Source organism: Mustela erminea, chromosome 18 (assembly GCF_009829155.1).
Source record: "Mustela erminea isolate mMusErm1 chromosome 18, mMusErm1.Pri, whole genome shotgun sequence".
Lineage (NCBI taxonomy): Eukaryota > Metazoa > Chordata > Mammalia > Carnivora > Mustelidae > Mustela > Mustela erminea.
Window position 1 is genome coordinate 33,929,105 of NC_045631.1, and position 13,786 is coordinate 33,942,890.

General features: G+C 38.0%; 1 non-coding gene across 1 annotated transcript; it reads right to left on the reverse strand.

The window, feature by feature from the left end:
- Positions 1-205: 205 nt before the first annotated feature.
- On the reverse strand, positions 206-343 carry LOC116578605. The gene has a single exon (XR_004280972.1). It is a non-coding gene; the product is annotated as a small nucleolar RNA SNORA8 (small nucleolar RNA).
- Between the last annotated feature and the right edge of the window lie 13,443 nt (positions 344-13,786).

The following is a 13,786-nucleotide window of genomic DNA, read 5'->3' on the forward strand; positions in this document are numbered from 1 at the left end:
TTCTTGTATCTCCATTTGAATACGGACATAATTTAAGAACTCCCCACCTATAATCTTTGGGATCCAATGTCTTTACTTCAGGGCTCTGTTTAGGGTCTGAGTGTGGATCTGTCTGGTTCTCAATTTCAAACACCCTAGAAAAGGAGAAGCATTACTTCCTCTTGAAAATTATCTCAAGCTGAGCAGTATAAAAAACCGTTAAGAATACTGTTTCAGTAAAAATACCAGGTTTAACATGCACGAAGCCAAGAAAACCAACGATGCCAGATACTGAGTTTCTATTGCACTGTCCTTTGAACACCCAGCAGGAATGAGCTGCTGAGGGCAGATACCATGCAGTGCGATGTTTCTTTTTTTAAGAAGATTTTATTTATTTATTTCTGAGAGAGAGAGAGAGTGCACAGCATGGGAGAGAGGCAGAGGAAGAAGCAGACTCCCTGCTGACCAGGGAGCCTAAAGCGGGATTCAATCCCAGGACCCTGGGCTCATGAGGTGAGCTGAAGGCAGACACTTAACTGACTGAGACACCCAGGTGCCCCCTAAAACTACTGTTTCAAAAGCCAAGGACTTTTATTTTGAAAGTCTGCAAAGTTGGGCTGAACACTGCAGTTCAGTGCAAGGCAACAAAAGCCACAATGGTGAAAACCATTTTCATGACCTGTTGACATTGGATTTGAGGACACTTTTTAAAAAAGATACATGGATTGACTGATTGATTGATTTTACAGAAAGAGAGAGCTTCGGGGGAGGGGGAGCAGAGGGAGAGACAGTCTTAAGCAGATTCTGCACTGATGACAGAGGCCCACACCGGGCTTGATCACACAACCCTGAGATTATGACCTGAGCCAAAACCAAGAGTGGGATTCCTAACCGACTAAACCACCTAGGCACCCCAAGGATTTCAGGCCATTTTAAAAATCTACTTATTAGCCCACAATGCTTTCAGGTGGTGGATATAATGGTAACCTATTTGCTCAATGCCCAAGATATTCCACAGGACCCTTAATTCTCAGTGAAAGGAAATGAGCTCCAGAATCCATGCTGGCCCCCAAAGTTGTACAAAGATGTGGCAAGGAGGAAAATTATCCTCTCAAGAACATGAAGGAAATGATTAAAAACTCATTATTGGTAAAGAAAATTATCCTCTCAAGAACATGAAGGAAATGATTAAAAACTCATTATTGGTAAAGAAAAAGTGTTTACTCTTCTTTTCCGGAAAGAAATGCTATATATGTTATGGATCAGTGAATGTTTTATGTTGTTTCAACTTTTCCCCTTTTTCTAATGAGAGATCTTAGCAAAGTTGTTCTTTTTTTTTTTTTAAATATTTTATTTATTTATTTATTTGACAGAGATCACAAGTAGGCAGAGAGGCAGGCAGAGAGAGAGAGAGAGAGAGATGGAAGCAGGCTCCCTGCGGAGCAGAGAGCCCGATGCGGGGCTCGATCCCAGGACCCTGAGATCATGACCTGAGCCGAAGGCAGCGGCTTAACCCACTGAGCCACCCAGGTGCCCCAGCAAAGTTGTTCTTATTCCATTTCATGTTCATCAGAAATACATATTGGGCACAAATGATTTTATCATTTAGCCTCTTTCTGAGACAATGAAGAAGATAAAACCTATACTTACTGATCTGGAAGTCGTATCTATAGGCAGCTTTAGGTAGATCTCTTTTGGAAAAATGGGGATATTTTTAAGTTACACTTAGGATTATTCTTTGTTTTTAACTCGCAAATTTATGTATTTTTTAAAAAATTTGTTTGGTGGGACGCCTGGGTGGCTCAGTGGGTTAAGCCGCTGCTTTCGGCTCAGGTCATGATCTCAGGGTCCTTGGATCGAGTCCCGCATCGGGCTTTCTGCTCAGCAGGGAGCCTGCTTCCTCCTCTCTCTCTCTGCCTGCCTCTCTGCCTACTTGTAATCTCTCTGTCAAATAAATAAATAAAAAATCTTTAAAAAAAAAAAAAAAAAAAAAAAAAAGATTAAAAAAAAAAAAAAAAAAGAGATTTTAAAACATTTTATGTACAGAAAGAAATGTGTTCTAGGTTTTGACACATATATACCCAGTCACAAGCACAGGCAAATGAAAAAGTATGCCATTCCTTGGATAAAGTGATTGGTTCGTAGATGGTGACATGACTCAAATCATGGCAATGAGAATTTGAATTGTTTCTCCAGAGCTAACCAGAAAGATGTTCCCCTTTCCTTAGGTCTGTATGTCGTAATAGCAAACCTCCCATCTGAGGACTTAAGACATGGCCATGTCTAAACTGAACTACTTTTCTTCTTTTAATTGAGTTAGTATTCTTCATTGTTTAGTTATTTGAATAAGATGCCAATCATTTATAACTAGAAGCTCTCTAATAAACATATTAAAATTCTTAGTAGGAGCTAACACAGTACACTTCCTTGATATCCAGGATTAGGTCTATAAAGCTAAGATAGCATCCTAAATAATAGGTTTTTTTTTAAAAATCATGCTTTGTTCTGTTTTACTTACATCAAGAACATTATAAAAAGATATTTGAAGGCCTACTCTCATTCTTATATATAGTTACTGTTAAGCTTATAGGCTGAACTATTGGTTCTTTCTTCTGTGAAAAATTACATCTTATCAAAGTTTTCCCACACTTACTAAATAACAGATTTTTTTTTAAGATTTCATTTATTTATTTGACAGAGAGATCACAAGTAGGCAGAGAGGCAGGCAGAGAGAGAGGGGGAAGCAGGCTCCCCACGGAACAAAGAGCCCAACGTGGGGCTCGATCCAAAGACCCTGAGATCATGACCTGAGCCGAAGGCAGAGGCTTTAACCCACTGAGCCACCCAGGCGCCTCTAAATAACAGATTCTTAAGATATAAATTAAATAGACCATCATTGGGCTGAAAGGAAAATATAATCTATTTCAGTCTAACAGTTTATTTGCTTTCCTATGAATATAGTCCCACAATAGTAAGTCTTCAGATAAAATACATTTGGAAATACATTTGTCTTGTATAGTGAATTCAGCCCAGTCACTCATTTGCCCCCGCTTTTTTTTTTTTTAAAAGATTTAATTTATTTGAGAGAGAGAGAGAGAAAGAATGAGAGTGAGAGAGCATGAGAGGTCAGCAGGAGAGCCAGACTCCCTGCCCAGCAGGGAACCCAATGTGGGACTTAATTCCGGGACCTCAGGATCATGACCGGAGCCGAAGGCAGTTGCTTAATGAACTGAGCCACCCAGGCACCCTCGTTTACTCCTTTAATATATGAACTTGCACTTAATGAAATGGATTGCTGAACTCCCATAGTATTATGGTTGGCTTTACTATACTTTAATCCCCCTAATAATGACCTAAAATTAGGAAGATGTCTAGAAACATAAAAAAAGATAATACCTTTCTGCTAATAACAACTATATTACCCCATAGGTAAAGACTACACATGGCACTGCATTTTCTCATTTCTGAGTGACTTAGTAAAGGAGTACTGAAGCTGTTTTCCACTAAAGCTTGTTTTTATGCTCCCAGCTTTCTACAATAAAGCTCTCTTAAAACTAGGACAAAATGATAAGCTTGAGAAATGCCATATTAGAAAGTAATTCATTCCTCTGTGATTTTGTCTACAGAGCTCTTTTCACTTAACACCCATTATAATTGGTATATCTCTTGGCACTAGATCAGGGGCAATATTTTTTTTGGGGGGGCAGCAATGTATAATTTGTATCTGCTACATACAAAATGTCAGCAATAAAATAAACAGAAACTATCCTTAACTTCAAGTATCTTACAACTCATGGGAAGGCAAGCTAATGAGCAATTGCAATATAGTGTATAAAATGCTTTGATGAAGGTAAGTAGTGAAGCATGTGTGCTTCTCGGGGGGGGGGGGGGCGGGGATTAAAAACCTCATTTTGTAAAAACAAACAAACGTGATTTTGTCCTATTTATTCATTTCCATGTTGTAAATAATTCCACCATGGCCAATTTCAAGCTACCAATAGTTTAACAACTGTTCACAAATTTCTTGAATGTTTGTTTTTCTGGCCCACTCCTATGGGGATTACCACCATCGTCGTGGCCAAGGAAGATTTCCAGAAGGGAGTGATATCTAACTGAATATGAAGAAAGGACATTAATTAGTGAAGCAGAGAGAAGAGGGGAAAGACTTGCAGGCAGATAGATGAGCACAGATAAACATCTGGAAGTGAGAGAATACATGGCATTTGGGGGAAACTACAAGGAACTCATTTTTGACTGGATAATATTTTGATACATGAAATACATAAAAACGTACTTAAAGAAGTAAATGTGCTCTCTCTGCCTGCCTCTCTGCCTGCTTATGATCTCCGTCAAATAAATAAATAAAATCTTTAAAAAAAAGAAAAAAAGAAGTAAATATGTGGCGAATGTCCTCACTAGCCATAATAAGCAATTTGAATTTTTTTCCAAAGACAATGGTAGGTAGATCATCAGAATTTTCTGGGGATATAGCATGGGCATAATCAGATAATTAGAAATATCCCTCAGGTTGGATCTGGATGCAGATCCAGTTGGAGAATGGATATCAGTTGGAGAAGACTAATGAAAGGTAATCTAGCTCCAGAAGTATTAGTAACTCTGAGTCCATCTGCTAGAAACAGACCCTAAAGCACTGGCAGTACTTTGACCCTAAACAGACCCTAAAGCAGGACAGACTTTGACATTGGACATTTGAGAACACATGAAAGGTGACAGATTGGCAAGGCATAGGATATGGTGAGGGCAGAGAAGTGTTAAGAACAATTTCAAAGTTTCCATCTTAGAAAACTGAGTGGATACTGTGGTTATTTATAAAAAGAATGGATATAGAAAGAGAAGATGTTTCATAAGGGAGGAAAATCTCAGTTATGCACAAATCGAGTTAGAGGTATCTATGAGACACTCAAATGGAAATAAGTATCTTATACAGAACTAAGACAGTCAGGATGTGACCAGAATCAAGCTATAGTCTGATTCCTTCCTAAATACTCAGGATAAAATTATGACTGAGATATATTCTCACATGTAAGGTCCCATGGCCCCATGAAACATATAGGTAGTAAGTCAATGATTCAGTTTTGCACACTGTAAAAAGCATACTGAACTGTGGAACACACAAAATGCTTTTAAAAAAAGGAATTTAGACTTGAAGGAATGAAGTCTTTCTTAAAACTTAAGTGGGAGTTAAATGGTAAAAAAAAAAAAAGAGGAAATGAAGGATATTCTTAGTCGATGGGATGATATGTGTAAATAGGCACTGGCATAAAAGCAATAAAAGTCTGAAATGAAGCCTGCAAGAAAGTGACAAAAAATTAAGTTAGAAATAATAGCAAGGGCTTCAACATAAATGGACTTTTCTGCTAAGCTGAGGAACTTAATATCATTGAAACTATAATAGATACGGACACATTTAAATCCGTGATCATATAGGCATTTCAAAAAATTAACTTGAGCAGAAATATAAAGGATGGGAGGGATTTGAGGAGATAAGAAGAATTTAGTCAACCTTCTTTACATTTTATTATAATTATGGGTCAATTCTTGAGGCATAAAATATGAATCCATCCTGCCCAATTAAGAAATCCTAGCAGATCTGTAAGGAGAAAGAAATTAGAAGGATGACATACTGTCAGCCATCTGGGAGTCAAAGAATTTTATGAAAGAATTAGAGATTACTGGCAAGAGGAGGTCCCTGAGAGGTCTGAGACTGGAGAACAGAGATTTCCACATTGGGTATAAGCAAGGAAGAGGGAATGAGAGCATGCGATTTCAAACTGTAATAACTAAGGTCTTGGGAAAGCTCCAGATAATGGACCAAGAAAGCATTAAGTGGCAGGTGATCATCATCAATTTATTGACAATCTAACTTGCAGCTAGCCTTGGTGATTGCAACTAATCTTATTGTTCCTCTCTTAACAAATCAGGAAGCTGATAAGCAGACAGGAGTGACTGACTTATCTATCAATATCTAAAATAGGTTCTGCTTTCCACCAATTTTACCTCCATGGTTGCATGAGATCATGCATAGAAAGTTTTATGCAACTTTCTCACAGTCGGTGGCTCATAAATGAGAAAACAGAATGCTGAGAAGGGTATTAAATAAATTCTAAGTACAGTGCTAGTGGGGACAGTACTGGGTTCCAAACCAGTTAAGACGACTCTAGACTGAGGTTGAATTTCAAGGGTGGACCTTAAGGTGTGATCATATGATGATCAAAATCATCATATGAGTGATGTTGTGACAAAAATGAATGATGCTGGACCACATTGAAGGTGAGAAAGGGAGACAAAAATACACCTGTGGGGGTGCCTGGGTGGCTCAGTGGGTTAAGGCCTCTGCCTTTGGCTTAGCCTCTGCCTTTATGATCTCAGGGTCCTGGGATGGAGCCCCACATTGGGAATCTCTGCTCAGCAGGGAGCCTGCTTCCCCCTCTCTCTCTGCCTGCTTCTCTGCCTACTTGTGATCTCTGTCAAATAAATAAATAAAATCTTAAAAAAAAATACATGTGTGACTTATCTTGATGAGCACTGAGAAATGGACAGAATTGTTGAATCAATATATCGTACACCTGAAACTAATCTAATTGTATGTTAATTATATTTGAATAAAAAAATCACGTGTGACTATTTTATAGACAAATGAAAGTAATGATCTCCTTTCCAAGTAGCATCAGTCCATCTTTTAGTCATAAATACTTTATTTTTTGTAATAATTTCTGTATTTTTTTTCCTTACAATGAAAATGTGTTTTTTGTAACTCCTGTATGGTATTGGTAGTAGAAGATATCTTTTGTATCTATTCTGAATAAATCCACTACTACTAGTAGTACTACTAATTTACAGCAATTGCTGTTGAAAAAAACTTTTTGAGAAAACCAATTTCACTTTCAAAGAACAGTACTTCAAAGAATCGAAGCAACATAGCAACCATATTATAATGCTTAACAAGATGCCTATAAAAATGAAAAGAGTTACTGGGCCCATAGAAGGCTTCACTTAAAATATAAGAACCAGAGGAAAAAAACAACTATGCTTTAATCCTATGATGAGTAGATGGACAATAAAAAAGTTTCAGGGCTTTAGCATTATAGAATGTTTTGTGTTTATTTTTATTTATTTATTTGTTTTAAAGATTTTATTTACTTGCCCGAGAGAGCATAAGCACAAGCAAGGGGATTGGCAAGTAGAAGGAGAGGGAGAAGCAGACTCCCCAATGAGCAAGGAGCCAATGTGGGGCTCTATCCTAGGACCCTGGGATCCTGACCTGAGACAGAGATGTTTTATCGAATGAGTCACCCAGGTGTTACATCGTGTTAAAAAATAAAATGAATGCAAGACACATAACTCAGTACCCATGTTTTACATTGGAATTACAATACCTAAAAAGATTATTTGATTTTTCCTATTGTTTAGATAGTTACTCTCAGTGCAAAGACTATTATTCAGATCTCTTCAAACTTTGAATTATGGTGTAGAAGTGAATACTGATTAACATATAAAACTGTGTTATTTTTGTCAGGAGAAATAAATTCTAACCTTGGGAAAACAATCTTTGCAACATATGAATTTATAATCAAAGAAAGTATTAATGAAAAAGTTAACAGAATGGCTTTTGTCTTATTTTTAAAGATTTTATTTATTATTTAAAGAGACAGCATGAGTGTGTACATGCAAGCAGGGGAAGGGGCAGAGGAAGAGGGAGAGAGAATCTCAAGCTGACTACAAGCTGAGCGCAGAGCCGGACACAAGGATTCTGATCACGACCTAAGCCAAAACCAAGAGTCAGACACTTAACTGACTGAGGCAGCCAGGCACCCCTGGAATGACTTCGTCTTTGTGCATGTGAGTGAGAACTGAGTCCTTAATTAGTAAGCACATTTGGGATCAGATTCTTGCTTTGTCATTTATGTAATTTAGGGCATTAGATATTGGTCTTAAAACTTAGATTTTTAATTTTTTTCATTTGTAAAATAGGGGAAATAATGCTTATATGGATTTGTTGTAAAACAGATAATTTTTGAGGAAGTACTTCAAGAAATATGAACATATTGCATGCGATGTTTCTTTTCATTATCTTGCTTTTATTTGAGCTATTATTGGAATGACTCACCAGTCAAATATTTCAAAGTCTTTAGCACAACAGCGTTAAGGTATTTTGCCTCCCTAAGATCTCTAAGCCATTCAATGGGTTGGTGACACATTTTCTACTTAGGTCTGGAGGAGATAACAACAAAGCACCCCTCTTTGAGAAATGTAATTTGCTATATGCATGTGGGACACACTATGGAGATAAATTCTTGGGGGATAAAAGAATTCCGCCAGTTTTTTGTTCAGTGGTATAAAACTAAGCTGCTCAACTGGGACACCAACTTGATTTTTAATTAAAAACCCGGACTGTTGTCCAAGATATTGTTAACAAAACTAAGGGAAGTTAAAAATAAAACCCTGTTGGGTGAGCACAATTAAAAAAAAAAAAAAATCCAGACTCTTCAAGGAAGAATTTAGATTTGTCTGGTGAATCTCACTAGGACTGCCTTGTGCATATCCAGCCCACGCATTTGAGTGGGTTTGCAGAGCTCTGGCAGAGGGGCAAGTAATTTTTCATCTATCTCTATGACAGTACGTATCCAGAAGAAAAATGCCCAAATCCAGTCAATCATGCACTGTATTTGTGTGTTTCTGGATGCAAGTGTGCGTCTGTGTGTGTTTATCTGTGAACGTGCACAAGTACTTTCCTCTGATGTATTATTACCATCCAGTTCCAGAATATTTTCCCCCAGGTGCTCACTGTGGGTTTGCTATTTGCCTCCATCACTGGCTATCCGAATTAACAGCCTGGACTGCATATGTATGTTCGGATATATTAAGATTTCACTGTGGTGTGAGAACTGTGAAGCGAGAATGAGAGCATGTGCTAGGCATGTACACTCAAATACTGCAGAATCTTCAGAAATCTGAGGTTGGCCGATCCCCATAGCAACTCCATGAGCAGTGTGCGATCCTCCGTATTTCGTGGATGAGAAAGCTGAGTGAGGGTCAATCTTTGCAGTACTTATCCCAAGCTTATAGAGTAAGTGACTGACAGATCTGAGACCGTAATTCAAGTTTCTCTGGCTTCAAAGACCGTGTTCTTCTTAAATTTACTGTAGTATAGTAAGCACCACTCTCAGCAGGGTTCAAGATCCTATTTTTAGCCAGAGTCTGGAAGATGGAAAGAGCCATGTCTAAGAAGAAACCACAGAGGGCAATGCTCCTCCTTAGGATCCTTTCATCGTCATGCGAAGTCTGTGTTTGAATCGAATGGCTGCTGTAATACATCACCACACACTTAGTGTCTTATAACAGCAAAATCTGTTCTCTTACAGTCCTGGAGGTCATAAATCTAAACCCGGTCTTACTGAGCTAGAATCAATGTGTCAGCAGGGCGGCATTCCTTCTGGAGGCTCTAGGGAAGACTCTGCTTTCTTGGCTTTTCCAGCATCTAAACTCCACTCACATTCTACGGCCCTTGGCTCTCTTTCCCCATCTTTAAATCCAGCCGTGGCAGACTGGGTCTTTCTCACGTCTCATCAGGCCAACGTCCAGCTCTGTAAATCAAATCTCCTTCTGTCTCTCCTGCCTCTTGCTTCCACTTTTAAGGACTTTTGTGATTACACCGGGCCTTCTGGATAGTCCAGGATAATATTCCCATTTCAAGATCCTTAGTCACATCTGCCAAGTCCTCTCTTGCCATGTTAAGGTAACATATTCACAAGTCCTGGGGATTAGGATGAATTCGCATCTTTGGGTAGGAGGAAGTTATTATTCTTCCTATCACAAGAATTTTCAAAGTCATAAATTTTGCCAAAATATCTCCTCACCTTGAAACTATCCGAGGTTCTTCACTAACTGGAGAATACATTCCAGATGCTACAAATCTGTTTAACTTTGCTTATAATACATTCTACGGTTTCAATTCCACTTACTGCAATGTTTTCCACTTTACTCAAAATGTTTATATTCTACTATAACAGTGTCTTTGGCCTTCCTCCACTGTCTCAAACTCTTTCACACATCTGTGCCTTCAGATGCTGGTTCTACTGCCTTAATGCTCCTTTGTTTTGTCTTTCTCTGCACAACACCTACTTATCACTCAATTCAGTTCAAATGTTTTCTCTTCTACGAAGTATTTCTAGACTCACCCCAGATAAGGTCAGTTCTTTCCTCTGTGGACTTACAGCACTTCACAGATACTTTTGTTTTAAACACTTTCCATACTATGTTATGATGATCAGTTTAAGTAGCTGTCTTCTGTACTTTACTGTGAACTCAGGGAAGACAGAGTCTTATTCATCTTTTTATTCCCAGTTCCAAACACAGAAGCCTGTACTTAAGAACCTGCTTTAGAGGGACAGGAAAATGAGGTCATTGTAAACTTTACTGAAATGAATTCTCTCAGATAGCAAGTTGATATAACTCACATGGCGTTCTTCTCTAACTTATAAGAGTCTTTTGTTGGAGCCAACTTCTTGTACCATTTCATTTTGCCCACTGCCCAAGCTGTTGCAATCTTTCCCTGATCGTGGACTTGTTAGGGCCATGGCCAACACATGGCATATACAAAACATCCAGATATTTAAAACAGGTAAGTCATTAATTTTTTTATTGTTATTAATCTGTTTTATCATGCTAAGGAAATTTTCCTAAGGACCAAAGCTGTTCAATGATTTTTCACTTGCTTACTGACATTTGCATGTATTTTTGAAGAAGTATCTACTTAGGTTTTTTGCCCTTTTGGGGGGGGGGGTTAAATTGGATTGGTCATCTTTTTATTCACTTACTTTTAATTTGTAGGAATTCCTTATATTATGTAGAAACAGGTCTTTTCCAAATAAATGTATTAAGAATATTATACCCTGATCTGTATCTTGCCTATTCAAAATATGTGTACATGCACACACACAGGTATAGATACAGATCAGGGTATACACAAATGTGGTAAAGCTATATAAAAATTAATGTGAATCAGGAACAGCTTCCCTGTGTAAAAGGAGAAATAGATGGGATGGGTGGGGGCATGAAATTTTTTTTTAAAGAAATTTGGATTTATCCTCAATGCAACAATAAACTATTGAAATAGGGCAGATGGTTGTCACGGTAAGATTTATGTGTTTCTGTAACCACTCTGGTTTCTCCTTAGTAATTGTTTACAGTGGAGAAACATGGGAACAGAGACTGGTTTGGAGGCACTGAAGTCCTCAGGCAAGAGATGATGATTGCTTGTACTGGGGTGGCAGAGTTGGATATGGTAATAAGATAGCTCTATTTTGTGGGAAGAACTGAGTTGACTTCCTAATTCACTGCACATTAGATGGGTTAGGCCACTTTACAAACCAAGTACTAAGCCTCCTTTGTTGTCTTTTTACTTGTGATGAACTGTTGCCTTACGGGTCCTATATACCATGTACCTTATTTTTAGTGGTAGATCAGTTATCTTATTTCAATTGAAACTCCTTCTAATACACCTGGCCTAAAAAGCAAACAAACAAACAAACAAAAACACCCAGAAGAACCAGGCAAAGCCTTTTAAAAGACCTGGTCACCCTTCTTCCCAGAATACTTGGAAGCGAACTGAACAGAAAACACGTGACAGACACAATCCAACATGTTTGTCTTCTGAAATTTTTGAAGACCTATCCCTGTATTGGGCAGGGGTAATCTGATTATTTAATAACACTGGGGGCAATCAAGCATCGTGTCCATATTTGCATCAGCAACTCTTAAAAGGGTTACAAACACAGCTGACCATCCAAACTAAGACATTAAATGCAGTTTTCCTTATGTTAAATTCTTGGTTGAGAACCTTCAACATCTGCAAGTACAGATTTTAACTTCACCACCACCACCTCCAACAGATTTTCATGATATCCTTTGGTAAATTCTTGATGTAAGTTCTTTTGTTTTTATTCTGATATTGCTAATCATATTTGCAGCTGAATTTGATTTTAAAAAGAGTCCCATAACAAGTGACAATGAAGGGTTAGGCATCCATTGGTTTGGTATTTCCTTCAGCAAGAGTGGCTCTAGATAAAGTGTTTAAGGGATATAGGGTGGAGTTGGACCATATGACTCTTCTTAAATTCTTTTAATGCTTCCTAGAAATTCTAAATCTTATCTCCAAAAGCCCATTCCCAGTTGACTAGCAACATAATACATACATTATAATCATGAATAGCTCATGAATTAAGCTAAAGTAAGCAAATAATCTAAACAAATACATTTCTGTGTTTGGTTTTCAGTAATTTGAACTGCTGAAGAAGGCCACCAAACACTGATTTAGCAGTCACGTTCCACAGTGCAATGAGGAGCAGCCATCCAATTCTGCAAGAATGGCATTTGTCTCTCTTTCAGTATCTTCTATGGGGCCAAGTCTCTGAGAGTATCATCCTCAGGAGATACTTGTAATGGGCTGTTTCTAGGTCACTAGCTTTCTTCTACTAACATAGGAGATAGTCTGTTCACCTTTCACTTCATTGTCTCCAATTCGAAGTAGCCCACATTTACCTGAAGGTCTGTCTATACAACACACTCTTCTGTACATAATTATGTGTTAATGCTCCTTTAAAAGCACCTGAACCTCTTTCTAGCTCAAGTAAAAAAGAGGAAAAAAATGCATAAATATTGATACGGCAGGGTAACTGTGGTTTATCATGAGATCACAGACAGAATCAGGAGACAAGGAACTAATGCCAGCTCTGGAAACCTCAGCAGCAAGAACTTTTCTTTTTTTCTCCTTTAAGAGTTTTCTTGTAACGTGATCCAGATCAAGTAACTCCTAAGGTCTGTGTCCTCCCTATGCTGAGGGCCATTTTCTGAGAGAATCTGGCCCAGATCAAAGCGCCACATCCATGAGCTTCATCCAAGAACAAGATCAGGTGTATTGAAACGGCATCTGGAAGACCACATACGTGCCTTCAGAACTGGTCTCAAAAGAGAGGCACTGGCTGAGGTGGATGACCATTCAAAGGGGACGCGTCTCCCACAGCTAAACACTGTTCTAGAAGCTCCATTTACCTCATAGCATTTAGTCTTCACTATGAAATTATTTCACAGCTGGAGAAACTAGTTTTTCAACAACCTGTCCATATTAAGTGACAGACCCATTCCTTAAACCCCACTCTATCTGACGCCCAAAGTGCTAAATAAAGACAAGCTATAAAATCATTCTTTGTACACAGAAAAATTTTCAAAGCTCACTCAAGTAATATGTATACTCAAGTTGACTGAAAAACTATATCCACAATTGCACAGGGGAAAAAATAAAGGAAATACTTCTGCTGTCAAATGTTTTGAAATGGGAAACAGAAAATTTCTAACACCTAGTTGAAAGGAAACTCTCTAGTCAGAAAATGTGTCCAAATACAATTAAGTGAGTTTAAAAATCGTATTGCACTTTAGTTAAAAAGGAAAAAAAAAGAAAACTAAAAACATTAGATCTCTATCAACATTTAAGGAAAAAAAATGTTTACTCCTAACTGATCAAAAGGACTCTGCTGAAATAAAAATAAAAACTGTGTTTCCATGGATATGTTTCAGAGTCTCTATGTTATAGTTGTGGTTAAATAGGTATTTTATTGTTTCTAAAGATGCCTGAATCTTTGTGTAATTTGGGGGCATTTTTGTCTTTTGCATCTTCCTAATAATTTCTTATTTATGAAAGAAAATGGGAGATGGAAGAGGCTGATGAGGGTAGAAATAGGGAGAAAAGAAAACAGAAGTCTGGTGGGGGGAGGGGGAGGGAAGGAGGCTG